The sequence below is a fragment of the Phlebotomus papatasi genome, chromosome 1 (genome assembly GCF_024763615.1).
Source record: "Phlebotomus papatasi isolate M1 chromosome 1, Ppap_2.1, whole genome shotgun sequence".
NCBI lineage: Eukaryota > Metazoa > Arthropoda > Insecta > Diptera > Psychodidae > Phlebotomus > Phlebotomus papatasi.
In genome coordinates, this window is record NC_077222.1 from 99,246,849 (window position 1) to 99,261,728 (window position 14,880).

Genomic DNA, 14,880 nt, shown 5'->3' on the forward strand with positions numbered 1-14,880 from the left:
ACCATTCCGTCTTTATCAATCGTCCCTTTCCTGTTATTTTTTTGTAATTTATTTGACAAACTGAGATTTTTTTGAAAGTGATTCTTGATCGGTTCTCCAATGATTCTGGAAGGAAAACTCTTTGAAAAATTCTAAAACGGGCTATGAGTAAATTTTAGAAAACCACTTAATCAAAATTGATATCTTCTGTGAGAACAATATTTAAAAAAAGATAGCAAGATTTTAATATTTTTTTCCTTTTCCATTTGAACGTTAAGAATACGGATTAAGACTATCTATGGCAAAAATTTTAAACATTAGTTTCTGATATTTTGAGAGATACAGTATGACTCCTGTGGGATATAAATGTGGAGGGTGGGGTAATGCGACACATAGCCTCTTCCCCTCAATTATTATGATAGAAGATCGGTTAACCAACCCCAATGGGGGTCACGAACCTAAGTCTAACGAACAAGAGATCTGGTTTTTCTAGAGAGCGTTGGGCGAGGGGCTAACAACCCTTCCCATAAAAGAAAGATTATCACGAAAACTCGCAAGAAGCCTACGATAAGACGGACTTTTCGACAGCGACGTTTCTGGAGCGAGCTGACGGAGGGTCGGCAGGAATAGGGGAGATTAGTGCGAGAGGCCCGGTCCCTTATGACCTTTACACATTGGAAGCAATGTTCATCAAAAAATGCTTTTTTGAAGGAAATTACCTGCAGCGCTGTAGGTTGAAACGTCAAACTTCTGTCAAAAATTGAATTTTTGACAAAAATTACTACTAATTGAGGCAGAAAGCCTCAACAGGGAATATGATCGTCTGACGGAGGAATACAGCAAAATCGAGAAGAAACTCCATTCTTCCACGAAGGACGATTAATTTATTCACACTCCCTTCGAGTGACAATCATCTTTTTTTCATCATTGCTGATCTGCAGCTCTAGAACCTTCTGTATTCGACTCATTTGTCCATTATTGTGTTTTCCTAATGATTTTTTTCTTAACATTTCCTTGGGTGATGCTTTTTTGCGGAAAATAAAAACCTCGAGTACTAATGTGTAGAGGCATTTAAAGAGACGTTGCAGCCGCTTAAGTACGACTCCTATACACAGTAAAAAAATTTTAGCTGCTTTACCATGATTTTCATTGTAAATTTTACATTAAACATGTAATCGTGTGTACTAATATACATTTGTGTAATTTGTACACATTTTGTCTGAAAACTGTGTAATTTATACACCTTTTATTTGAAAACTGTGTAATTTTACACAAAATATGTAAGAAAATATACAAAACTGTGTAATAATTCCCAGTTGATCACACGGTTTACAATTACATAAAATTTAACTTACACATTTTCAAATTACACGTTTTGTTGAAATACATAATTTGTGTAACTTTTACAAGAATGATCGTGGTAAAAAAGAAACCCAACAATTATCCTTGTAATTTTTTTATTGTGTAGTTTCAATCAATCTTCCATAGTATCAATCTCCAATAGTGTAAACGACTGTTTTTCATATGGAATGGACTCCGTCAACTGTCAACCTACCTAGTTAAGGACTTCAATAGTGTCAACTATTCTTTTATCGTTGAACTATTTATAATGTTAACAACATGTTAAAACAGTTAAAACAGGTCATTTTGTACGAGAACATAATATCCTTCCTATAAAAAAAACTTTTTACTGCTCAAACTCCACAGAGAGAGCAGTAGGGGAAAGTGCTCTCCCTTCGAACGTTCATGCCTCCGAATAATGTGAATTTCTTTTGTTTTTCGTAAGAGATTTACACTAAATTATCACGGAATTATCAACAATTGATGATAAGCCAAGTAATATTTAATAGAAATTTGTAAGTCTCTTAGGAAAACTAAAAGAAAATTCACATTATTCGAAGGCATGAACGTTCGAAAGGAGAGTGCTTTCCCCTAGGGGAGAGCCTCCATGTTTAAGAAGCGGGTAGTTTGAGATGCGGTACATTATTTTATGATTATGACAAAAGCACTAATCGAGCAAATAATATAAAAAAATTGTCTCAAACATGCCAGATCTCCCCTATATATATAATCCCTCGATTTTGAATTATGTAAATAATTATGTAAATAAAAATTTTAGAAATCTGAAATTTCGAACTGTTCGTCGGGATCCTTCGGGGGACTCTCTCATAAGCCGATTCTGGGACAATTAACATGACCCTCATTCTCTCCCCATCCCTCCCCTTCTTTCTTTTTCTCAATTCTGGATATACTTTAAAGATTATCCAGGCGGATATTTCGTCCTTTTACGAAAATCCCGTTGAATCATTTCTAATAACGCTTTTTCAAGATCAAAAGTTAAAAAGTCTCCAGAGAGTGTATGGTATTTCCCAACCGAATGGTATCATGTGTGGCTCGTTGGAAAGGTCTTGGAATTCTTCACAAGTCTGAACTGATTCTAATCGGTTCTAATCGGTAATTAACCGGTAATTAAACAATTCTTACTAATTTTTGTCCGAAAATAAATTTTATTAGTCTTAAAACTATTTTGTACGATCTTTCGACTGATTTTTGAATCCGTTCAAATCGATTGAAAACCAATATTCAGTTAAAGATGCGAAAGCAATTATGAGGTATAAAATATAAATCATGAGTTCTTAAAATATCAATAATCTATAGTCAAAACAGATAATAAGTCTTTTTTTTAATTTCCCGCTTTACTTGTTTTTTTTTTCGGATTGTAATAGTGTCAACAGTGTCAATGATTTAATTAGTGTCAACAGGGCTGGAAATAATTCATTGTCAGACTGTAATTTTGAAATTTTCGACTTAACGCATATTATCCTGGTATTTTGACAGGTTCCGCTATTAAAATAAATCTTGTATAAAGTTGTATGTAGCCTATGTAGCTTAAAACCTCAATTTCAAAAATTCATGAACTGTTAATTAAACTTTTGCGAAAATCTACCATCTAAATTGATATTTATCTAAGTAATTGTGCCATTGAATGTACACAATTTGCTCATAAAATCACTTCCTTGCGAATTAATTTCCGTATTTTGGTTAAATGGAAATGGTGTCAATTTCACCATGCATAGTCTAAATTTGGTGCATTGAAATGGGCAGTAAATAATTAAATGAGGGTCTCACCATGTAATATAGGTATATGTTATGTGTAATATGTGGACTTAGCATAATAACTTACTCATGCTACACTTCCTCAATTTGACCTCCATTTGATGCCAAAATCGAGGAACCACTCACTATGTGTTACATCTATATATATGCTTTTTGTGTATATGCTCCATTTGGAAAATAATTTGTACGATGGTGTTTTCTGTTCTTCTCCAAATTCTACCACCAAATACCGCCCATCATAAATAAGGATATTTCGCAATGCATATTACATCCTTTCCTTGAGGCACACAACAATATGAACTTATAACTCAACTGTTTCACGTTTCACCCACATTATGCATATCCCATTGCACAGGAATATATGTTGGGATGATATAATAATATTTAATGAGCAGGATAATATATCAAAAAATCGATTTTTTTTTATAATAACAACAAATTTCTGAGCACGTTATAATGGAAAAGGTGAGAAAAAATTGTATTAAATAGAGCTATACATACTTTACAACCTTTACAACGCAACGTATAGATTTTTTAAGCCTGTTCATAGAAGCTGAATTAAATGAACATGCAATCAAATGTGTGACTTGCAATGCATCAAAATCTCAGTCAACCTTATGAATTATTTAAGATCAGATACTAAAAATACGTTTTAAAACACTTTTTTTTTAAATAAAAAATATGTTTGAAACTTCTTTATAAAAACTCCAAAGTAATTTTGCAATCTATTACGCCTAACGCACAATAATTTTTGTTTAGTAAACATGTTTTTGACATTTCAATGAGAGTGAGTGAGATCCAGATCTAGTTATCTCGCTCACTCTCATAGAAATTTTGAAAACATGTTTACAAAACAAAAGTTATAGTGCGCTGGTCATTATGTTGCATAATAACATTTATTAATGCTTAACTACAAAAAGAAAATAATAATTATTTATATATTTTTTTATAATTTTTAGTCAAAGTTTACGTCATTTCTTGAATAAATTAATATCTAAAAAAAAAACTTCCATAGGGGAAAGGAGGGAAAGTGCTCATGCTTTATACGATTCCAAGCTTCATAATGACTATTTTCCTATGTTTCTGAATAAATGTGACTCTGCAATATATTTTTAAAACAGAATATAGGAAAAATTTAGTCATTACGAAGCTTGGGATTGAACGAATGGGCACTTTCTTCTAGTTTACTCATGAGTAAAGAATTACGGGGCTAGGTTAATCGGGTACTAACGTTAATATCACTCTTTTGGTCATGTAATAACCAAGTGATATTATTGTCCATAAACTTTGCTTTCCATTTGCGATGTGTTAAGTTTAACACTGAAGTTTTTAAATTTGTTATTCTTTGATAGTTATAGAGTTTACTCGTTAAAAATTTTCTCAGATTCTAAGTTAAGTCATAACTCTCGGTATTTTATCATTGAATTAGATTTTTTTTTTAAATTTTATTTGAAATTTTTGGGCGTTTACCACTGATACAGAACGGTATTCCCAAATATTGAGCTCAAAATAAATTGGTTTGGTGAATGGTGTGATAAATTTTGACACCACCCATGGGACAACTTTAGACAGGCATGATGAAAGCTCTTGAAAATATGAGTCGGTGATGAAAATTACGTATGACACTACTGAATATCTTTCCAAGTTTATTTAGTTTGTTACGCCGTAAAAGGTAAGAACAGCAGGAATAAAAGGGCAATTCTTTGATAGTCTCGAGAACTCTTCTTAGGACTGTTACAACAGACTAAACAACTAAAGACAAGTAAAGAGGCATATTAGTGATAAATTTATGGGAATGTAACTTATTCATTATTCTGGCTATATTTGCACTGAGCTGAGTAAATTTCAGCTAATACTCAAGTCTGTACATGACTTTAGATACAGAAGAAGAATTAGTTAAAAGTCTATAAAAACCTACACCCCCTACACCAGTAAAAATAAAAGGTTCGCTAATGAACTTTTTGGAACACATAAAAACTTTCAATATGATCACAGGAATTCTAAATCACTTTGTAAATTATCTAATAAATTAAACTTGTTTATTTTCCTCTAGTCAAAACTAAAACTTTTATTTTTATTTTGTTCGATTCACTTAAATTTTATTTTTTATTAAGGGGTTACGTGGGTCTGTCAGGTAAAAAAAAAACAATATTTTATGTTTTTTTCAATTTTATAGTACAACATTTGAAAAATATTTTCTGAAAATTTCAAGTCAATCGGAGTAAAACTCTCGGAGGTAGAGCAGTTTTAGGTTATGCATTCCGCTCGCGCGAACATATTGTTGTAAAACTTTAAACGCGTTTTTCTCAAAACACCGTTTTACAATGCGGTAGTCAAGATTACTCAGAGTCTACTGAACCGATCTTTCTGATATTTTGCATACTTGTTTTGAGAAGTATTATCTCCTGTTTAAACGAAAGATTTGCACTTCCTTTAATCAGAACCATTTTTACAATACAAAATGTGTTGGAAAATAGGGTAAAATTGATACCTTTTTACAAAAAAAATTGCCAAAAATCCAAATTTTATTTTGTTCAAAAATCCTTCGTTCTTCCAGGAGTTCAACTAATCCTCTAACAGAGTATATTTGGTTTTTTGATTTTAGATGAACCTACTGGGAGAAATCCTGCCTACCGCAAGGTCTGTTTTTTTGAGGAGTGGTTCCGAAAATCAGCTACCAACGGTGGAATTTTCAAAATTTTTCAATTTTTTTTTTTAAATTTTGTCCTAAAGTTATTCTTTCATATCCCAAAATTTGTAATTTATAAAATATTTTCGACACAATAAATTATTATCAGAAAAAAAGCCTATTTTTGACCTGAGAGACCCATGTAACCCCTTAAGTCTTCCATTTTCTGAGATAGGACCAAAGAAAAATCTGTTCGGCAAGAGACATTTGTTGGAAATCTCGTAAATAATTGAAATGTATTTAATGTATCTAACAAAATGCGAATAAAATGACATTTTTGTCATTAATCTCCCTTTTTCTAATTTAACAGTAAAGTAGCTCTATTTTGTTATTCAATTTTAATTATTTTACGTTTCAATATTAAATTATAAATATTAAACTTCCAACTTTAGGCTTTCAGTTTCAAGAATGAAGTAGTTTGTTGAGTTTAAGGTTAAGTGCTTAAAGGAATATAACATCTAATAATAAAAAAAAATACAAACTAATACGGAAAATACGATTCAACTTTTAAAAACTTATCTAAAAATTTAAACATTGAAATTTTTTTTCAGTATAGAACGACGATTAAATTCATTTAATCATCGAAAACAAACAAATTTCTAAAAGAAGAAAAATGCAAAAAATTAACATAAAAATGATACAAAAGATAAAGAAAAGTTATGTGCTAATCAAAGAAGAAAAAGCTTACAGAAGGAAAACTGTTAAGATTTTAGGCAAGGTCCTCTCGACATTTCATTTTTCCATACGTTTTTGCATAGAGGCACAGAAGACTATTGACGAGTTTTTTCCTAAAGAAAATTGACTTATCAATCCACTGTGTGAGAGAAACCCAAAAAAGTTAAAATAACATTTTGGAAATGTTAATTTTACTCTGCATTATTGATCCAAAATCGGTGTAAATTTTACCCTTTTTAGGTGTATTGGGGGTTAAAGTTACCCTTTTTCCTCTTAATTTTACGCTTAAAAAGGTGTAAAATTTACATTAAAAAATGTAGATATATTTTTACACCTAAAAAGTGTTAAAGTTACGAGGAAAAAAAGTTAATCGCAGCCCCTTTTTTCTCAGTGGATCTGATATATTTCGAAATTGTGCTTTAAAAGTTATCTAAAAATATATAGGGGAAACTGGAGTACCACCAAACACGGGGTAGCACCAAACACTAATTTTTATTTCTAATCTACTTAGATTATCTCGACCATTTCTTCAGTGGACAAGCATCCTTATAATGCCTAAAAATTTCTATAAGTCTTATCCTCTGAAGTCGAATATTCTATTAAAAAATTGCAGTGTTTGGTGTTACCTCGTGTTTGGTGGTGCCTTAGTTTCCCCTATTTCATAATGTTTGCCGAAATAGTACAAAAACTACGAGAAAATTAGTTTAAGTCGCGGTGAAATATCTGCAACATTTTTCCAAGGAAACGTGAGAAAGAACTTCACTTTTTATTAGGCTTGATGGGTCCCTGATAGGACACTAATTTCTAAAACCTTAACACACATTAACCTTGCGTAAAATACTCATTTTATCCTGAAACGTTATCCGTAATTCTTCTTAAAATTAAGGTCAAGCTTAGAACACACTCTGGCTTCGAACATTACATGGTTTTCCCCTATTCCTTAATTGAATCTGACCTATTTTTTCAGGACATGTGTATATTAAGACCAGCTATTAAAATATGGCATAGATAGGTAACATTCGAAGCCAAAAGATGCGCGAAGCCTGAAAGCCTTTCCTAAATTGTCTTAAATTCAAATTTTAAATTCACGCCCAATATAGTCCTGCTCCACTCTAACCCATCCCGAGTGCAAAAGTTTAAATGATGTACGTGTTCTGAATGCGTTTATAGTACCTGCCAAAACGAATATAATAATAATAAAAAAAAACATAATAAACTCGTTTTGTACACGTTAGTTAAATATGACATTTTGTGAAAATTAAAATTCTAGTAATTTTTACTCCTTGCCTTGGTATGAAAAAAAATGTGCAACTCCCTATTGTGATATCGTGGCTTATTGAATGATTAAAAAAAACTGCATTTATCCCAGGGCGACACAGAGTAAACTAGAAGTGCCCTTATGAAAAGGTGCGGTAAAATGTGTACTGGCCAGGCCTCACTAAAAATTCTACTTCATTCATTGACCTAATTTCAACGTCACCGAGTGTGAAGTGCCTTTTGAAATTTTTAGAGAATTTCACTGAAAAAGCTTCAACAATTCGGCACATTGCACCTGATGGCTATCCCAATGGTTATTTCCCCACTAAACGCTATTTTGGACAATAACCCACGGGTTTAGGTTATAGAATTGTGAATTTGAAAAAAAAATCACTTGCCACATCCAAGCCATTCAGGCAATTAAAAAGATTGTAGATATGTTAAAAAAATTATTTAAATTTAAACATTTGCATTTACTGCGCATCAATTAATTCTTTCATATTTTTTTAACAAATTATCGTTTATGAAACAGTTCACGAATATATTCTTTTTCAAAAATGGACACTTCAAATTCCACTGAGATTTAAAATAAATTTAGGAAATAAAATTTAAAAGATTTTATTTAAGGTTTTCTTTGAGAATAAAGAAGAATTATGTTTTTTATCACACTACTCATCAACAATTAATTTAAAGATTTGAAAATGGAACACTCACCGCTTTTTTCTGGTATTAATTCCAAATATTCAAATATCCACAAGAGCACTGATTTGTTGGCAAGGAGAAAATTCCTTTTTTTTTTTTTTTGAGTAAGATGCTCTCAAAGAATATCGCCTTAAGTCACACACAGAGTAAAAGGATTAAAAGGTAGTACAATTGAGATGCAGGAGGTTCCTATCAATTCTCAAATGATATATCTTTTCAATTTGCGATTGACAATAGAATTGCGCGATAGAATGACTCACAGAGCTTTGGATGGAGTAACTTCACGAACAATACAAAAGGTACACCCTCACTTGTCGAGAGATAGACGCAGAATGCAGAAAATTCTGCGGAGGTGATGACTTATATATACGGGGTGTACGCCAGCGTTCAGCAGAGCTTTTCCGAACAGCCGTGCATGGAAATATAAGTATATGGGATTTGTGTGAGTGAGCGAGAGAGTGTGTTGGTTACAGATGTAACAGTGGAGGAGCACAAGTTGAATGGAAAACGCTTTTTTTTCCTCCGTAATGCAGAATATGAAATGAAAATCACATGTTCACAATATGTAATTGGTCCACGAAGGGACCATTGGAGATACGAGATTTGGGGCTGTGGCCAAGAATCTGCAGGAGACTTAGAATTTAAAAAAAAAGTAGGTTGTTGTTTAAGATATTTGGCACACAAGTTATCGTCTCCCTCCAAAACTGCATTGAGAGGTGCATGAGGAACCGTTTGTGCGCATAAGCCCATGGCATAGTCCAAAATTCATTGGAATAATGATAACTAACATGACTATTTGTCTCTTGAGTTGGGAAAACCAGAACAATGTCAAGAACGGAATAAATCTGTGGTGAATGAAGAACCTACATCGTCCAACCCAATGCAGCATATACGATAAAAAAAAGTTCCTTCTATCCCCCCAAAATATAGACCAACAAACTTATATTCCACAACAAAAGGATACATAGAAATTTCAGCACAAGTCATATTCTTTCCGCATGGACCGAGGAGTAAAATCTCAACATAAGTGGAATCTTTATTTTATTAAAGAATTTGCAATTGTGCGTTGAGTGGAGAATTTTAAAGAGAAACGTGGATATAGTACAGCAACCTGTACGATATGACATCATTTATTTATCTTGGGTATACAAAGAGCAATAATACAAAATGAAATAACTAAACCAAATAACAAAGGACGTGTGTATTGTTATTTTCTGCAGGAGTTATTCTTCATACCAAAAATTAAACTCAGAAAATTTGAATGCATTTCCTCAAACACTGAAATCCCTTCCTACACTGAATGGAATGAGAATTCAAATTTTCGATATAAAGAATTTTGAAGATAAAGAAGGATTAGAAAAAATAGTTAGGGTAAAATTTCGAAAGGCGAAAACTTAAAAGGAAGCTTAAATATATTTGTCCGACTTTAAACACTGTCCGACTTTAGAATATAATAACCTTGCCGATTTGAGAGCTCTCTCCTGTTGAGGTTTTTTCTGTACCGATTCGAAGGTATATCAGAGAGAACATACCTAAAAATCCGTTGGAAGTTCGAAAGTTTAAAGTTTAAACCAATAAGTTACACAACAGTAAGCAAGTTCATGAAAACAACATTTATTTTAATGAAATTATGATTTAAACGTTCTACCATCCTGAAATTCTACATAATTACACAAAAATTCACTTTTCGCACCAAACATTTACATACTGTTGTTGACATTGGTGATGATTGAAGTTTCAAGAATACCGAAATTCGAAAGCGGCCAGTATGTGAACTTGCAGTTTAGATTTCCAGTAAATTTTCGAATAAGTTGCTAAAAGTCAGACAAAGCTCAAAGTCGAACATACCAAAAATCGGTTCAGTGTACAAATACATATGGACTTCAGCTTATTCTACAGCGTCCGTCATTACAAATTTTACCCCATATTTGTTTTTACCGTTTAAAAAGGACCTTGGTGTTTAATCTTCCCTACGATCGCAAGTCAATTAACCTTATGCCCTAGACACACTTACAACTTAAGCCGAGAGACGACTTAGTGGAAAATGCTGAAAACGTACTTTAATCATTATTTTGAATATAATTACGCTAAGCCGTCTCTCGGCTAATCCTCAGATCTGTCAAGGCCTTTAGAGTACAAAGGATTAAAAGGTAGTACAATTGAGGTTGGTTCAATACGTAAATAACCGAAATTAAGTTAGCACAGTTGCTTGTCGAAGCGACGATACAGGGCGTAGAAAAACGAACCTTTATTTTTATATAGTCCGTAATAAGCTCCTGCCAAGTTGCTTTAAATTTGAAGCCATTTTCTCATACTTCCATATTCTTGTAATACTCTCTCATGCTATTCCTCAGAATATAAAAACGTAGTCGTATGAAAACCACTATAAGCGATAGTAGGTTGACAGGAATCAGATAAACAAAGATATGATGACCTGAAACCACGTAACCACAGATCCAGCAACCACTCTATATGGTACCGAGTATTCCTGGAAACTCTACCATTGCAAAGAAGCCAGGATAAGTAGGAGAAAGTACTCTCCTTTCGAATCTTCTGAGAGACTTACATATAATTGTCACAATTATTAATAAATTGATAAAGCTAACTAATATTTAATATAAATGTGTAAGTCTTTTAGGAAAAATAAAAAAAAAATCACATTATTCGAAGGCATAAACGTTCGAAGGGAGTACTTTCCCCTACAATAGGCCAGACATAGTGGGAGGTGGGGCTAATTTGAGCTGTGGGGCAACATTGTTATACTATTTTTCTCACATTTCTAATGGAAACTGGGTTTTACCATAATGCCATTTGCCAAAATAATTGTGGATCTAAATAAAATAATTGTAAGGCCCAGATTCATTTAGAAATAGGCGAAAAAGTCGTATAACAATCTAGCCCCACAGCATAAAGTAGCCTAACTTCTCCCTATCTTCAGTGGAAGAGAATTAGCATTCAATCTTACACAACCTCAATTGAGAGAATTCGAATTAATAATGTCATGTTTTGGTAAAATTTTAGGAATCTGAAGTTTAAAGCTTTTTGACATCACGTTGTTAGAACGTGACCTAGAAGTTTAACGGTTATACGAACTGTAGACTTAAGGTTTAGTCTTAGTTTGCGGCTTATCTTCGCTGATTTATTCTCCGGAAAGATCATTGGGAAGTATTTGATTTAGGATTGAATATGAAGGACAATGAAGATAACCAGGGGGGTAACATTAGCTCTGAAAAATGCGACCGGTTTCAGTGTAATTTTTTCCCTGTTTTCGTACACATTTCACGAGATATCTCTAAAACTACGTAGGTTGCCAATTTAGGGTTTTCGGTTGCCTATTCTATATTAAATTGGCTTTTATTTTGTATTAGTATTTTTTCTAATTCATTCTACAATGACAGAAAACAGCTAATAATCTCAAAAGTTTTTTCGGCTCGCTAGAAATATATGGGAAACATAGGAAATGTCATGCCCCTGAAGATAACAGTTAATTCCATTCCGTAAAACCAATAAAATTTGTTGTAAATTAGGATTTCGAGACCTTCGGGAACCGGGATAAACTTCCAGTATGCAACTCGTGTTTAGAGACAGAAACTAGGGACTTCGGATCTTCAGACTCTGGATACTTTAACATGTCCTCCAACCCCTATATCGACCCTAGGACGCTTTTCATTCACCATTGCCTTTCCTTTGGATAATATTGTTGAATCATTCCCAATAATGGTTTTTCGAATTACACTAGATAGTGTATTTCTCAACCCAATTGGGTCATACACCATCTGATTGGAAAGATCTTGGAATTTATGACTATCCTAAACCAATTCCAATCATATCTGAACCGTGAATGAACGGATTGTGAACCAATAAATATTTTTTTTCTAAAATCAATTGTAGGTTAATCAATTGTAAATTACTTCTAAGGTATTTTGGGCGACCTATAGAGTCATTATGAAATCAGTTCAAATATGTCTTGAATGCAAAGCTATTTTCTCGGGGGTTGGGTAACCTACCGAGCGCGTCCCCAGGTGGCGGATAGGGGAACGGCTACTTATATAGTATTTAGTACTGTAGTAGTAGTTAGTGTAGCTATAAACCGGTTAAGGTACGTGTTGGCTATATGTGTCCACGAGAAATCCTTTCTGGCAAAAACTACATCGCGGACCAGCCCAAAACCCCAAGCCAAGGTTGAACAGCGACGCCGAGGGCTGCATGGTCAAGGGGGTGCTTGATCTTTAGTTGCGAACTCTGGATACCAGGCAACCTCCAGTTTAACAACTGCCTTCCCGTGGTAATGCGGAGCTCTGCCGCGGGTGACTGTCTTTCTCGCGCTACTCGTGGGACTACTTATGGAGCACGGTATGGAAAACCAAAACCAATCTGAGTCTGAATTTTCAGACGCACTTATTAACCAGGACGATGATACTTATCTATCCGAGATTGATGCAGCGACTAACGCCGCATCAAACCTGGCGCTCTCTGAAGGAAGCGACAGAACGCTTCTGGAAGACGACGACATGATGGATACAGACATCGTTCCAGTTATTACGGAAACAGTGTCTAACACTGGTTCCACAATGGCAACTTCGGCGGGAAGCGACAGAACTCTTCCCAATGAGACAGCCAACAAAAATGTGGAGAATAATGTCCAATTGGAGGGAATGGATATTTCGTTGCCCGCGCAACAGAAGTCCCCCCGAAAGAGGAAATTCACCACATCACAGCGGAAGCATTTGCGACGTCTTTTGGACAGTGGTGTAAAGTATGAAGACGCAGCAGCGCAGGTGCTTTCGAAACCCAAACCATCGCCACCTGTTACTTCGGAAAAGAGGAAGCGAAGCGACAACGCTACGCCACCGGAGAACAGAGACTCTAAGAAGCCTAAGGCGAATGTGTCCTACAGTGAGACTCTTAAAACCTTCAGGGTGTGTCTTATTCACAAAGAACACCCGGTGCAGATGCTCACTAGGGAGCAGATGAACTTGCTCGAGGCAGCGTTGTCCGAAGAGATTGTTAACATTCCCGAAGACGGCCCAAGAGTACAGTTCAGGAATTGGTTTACCCGCCCGGGTTGGGTGATGGTTGACTGCGCAGATGAAATCTCTGAAGGATGGATCATGGGCGTGGTCACTCAGAAACAGCTCGTGGGGGGAGTCCAAGTTAAAGCGGTGAAGGGCGAGAATATGCCAAAAACTGCGACATGCACGATGTGGATTCCGGCAACTGACAAAACGCCACCGGGATCTATTCTCGAGCGCATCCGTAAGCAGAATGACCTGCAGACGGAAAGATGGAGAGTTCTGAAGATCGACACTGACGAGAAGGGACGGACGATCGTCCTTTCAATCGACGAGAACTCTATCAATAAACTGAAGAAGGTGAATATGAAAGTCTTCTACCTACTCAGACAGATTGAGATCAGGCTTAAAACTGGCGTGAGAAAGCCGAAACCCAAGCCTGAGAAGAAGAAGAACGCTGCTAACTCGGATGTGGTGAAACCTGCGGTGGATCATACGCACGAGGCGAATAAGAATGAGGTTTCACAACCGACATCCTTACAGACGCCGAGGGCTGTTCGGTCCAATGTAACCAAAGGCCAACCCACACCGGGGCCAAGCAAGCAAAAGGACTCGACGGTGAGAACGCCATCCGGAGTTCGATCTGAGATCAAGGACAAAGGATCAACTTCAACACCAAGATGTCCTCCGATTACCAGAAAACCAACGTTTCCGGATAAAGAGGGAGCGAGAAAACGCTCTACCTCCAACCCGCGTGGGAAATCGGGCGGTGGCGGTATACAGGAACGACTGAGGGTTCCTGACAAAAAATGATGTCACACACTAAGTTCCAAGTGCTACAGGTAAACCTGCAGCACGCAAAAGCGGCGTCAGCTGTTCTCAGCAGCTGTTTCGCCAGAAACTTATTAGATTTTGCTCTTGTTCAAGAGCCTTGGGTTTTCCAAGGCTGTATCAGGGGTATAAGTAGCAGGGTAAGTGATATTCTTTGTGACGTACACGATGAAAGACCTAGAGCGTGTATTGTATATAAGAAATCTATTAACATTTGTTCTATCCCAGAATTTTGTTCCCGAGATATGGTAGCAGCCCTTGTGGATGCTGAGTGTGGGAACAACGGACGTTCATTTGTTATATGCTCTGCATACTTTCCTGGAGACGAGGACTGCCCTCCTATACATTTAGGCCGGCTTATCGACTACTGCAGCAGGAGGGGTCTCGGCTTCATAATTGGATGCGACGCAAACGCGCACCATACCTTATGGGGAAGCACCAATATCAACGATAGGGGTGAGTCACTATTACAATTTATCTCTAATCATGGGCTTGAAATTGCTAATATTGGGGATAAACCAACTTTTGTAAACAGGGTGAGAATGGAAGTTTTAGACTTAACACTAACTTCCAATCGAATGTTTAACAAAATTAAAAATTGGCACGTCTCTGATGAAC

The 14,880-nt window shown here is 35.4% G+C and overlaps 2 protein-coding genes across 2 annotated transcripts in view; one reads left to right on the forward strand and one right to left on the reverse strand.

The window, feature by feature from the left end:
• Positions 1–8,806, reverse strand: part of LOC129810026 (calexcitin-1) — a 69,505-nt gene extending 60,699 nt beyond the window's left edge. Inside the window, exon 1 of the mRNA XM_055860255.1 lies at positions 8,432–8,806. The gene's annotated coding sequence lies outside the window, so the exon portion shown is untranslated. The remainder of the gene's footprint in view (positions 1–8,431) is intronic.
• The window catches only part of LOC129810024 (GTP-binding protein Di-Ras2), a 216,397-nt gene that overhangs the window by 87,016 nt on the left and 114,501 nt on the right, over positions 1–14,880 (forward strand). The gene's annotated exons all lie outside the window — the stretch shown is intronic.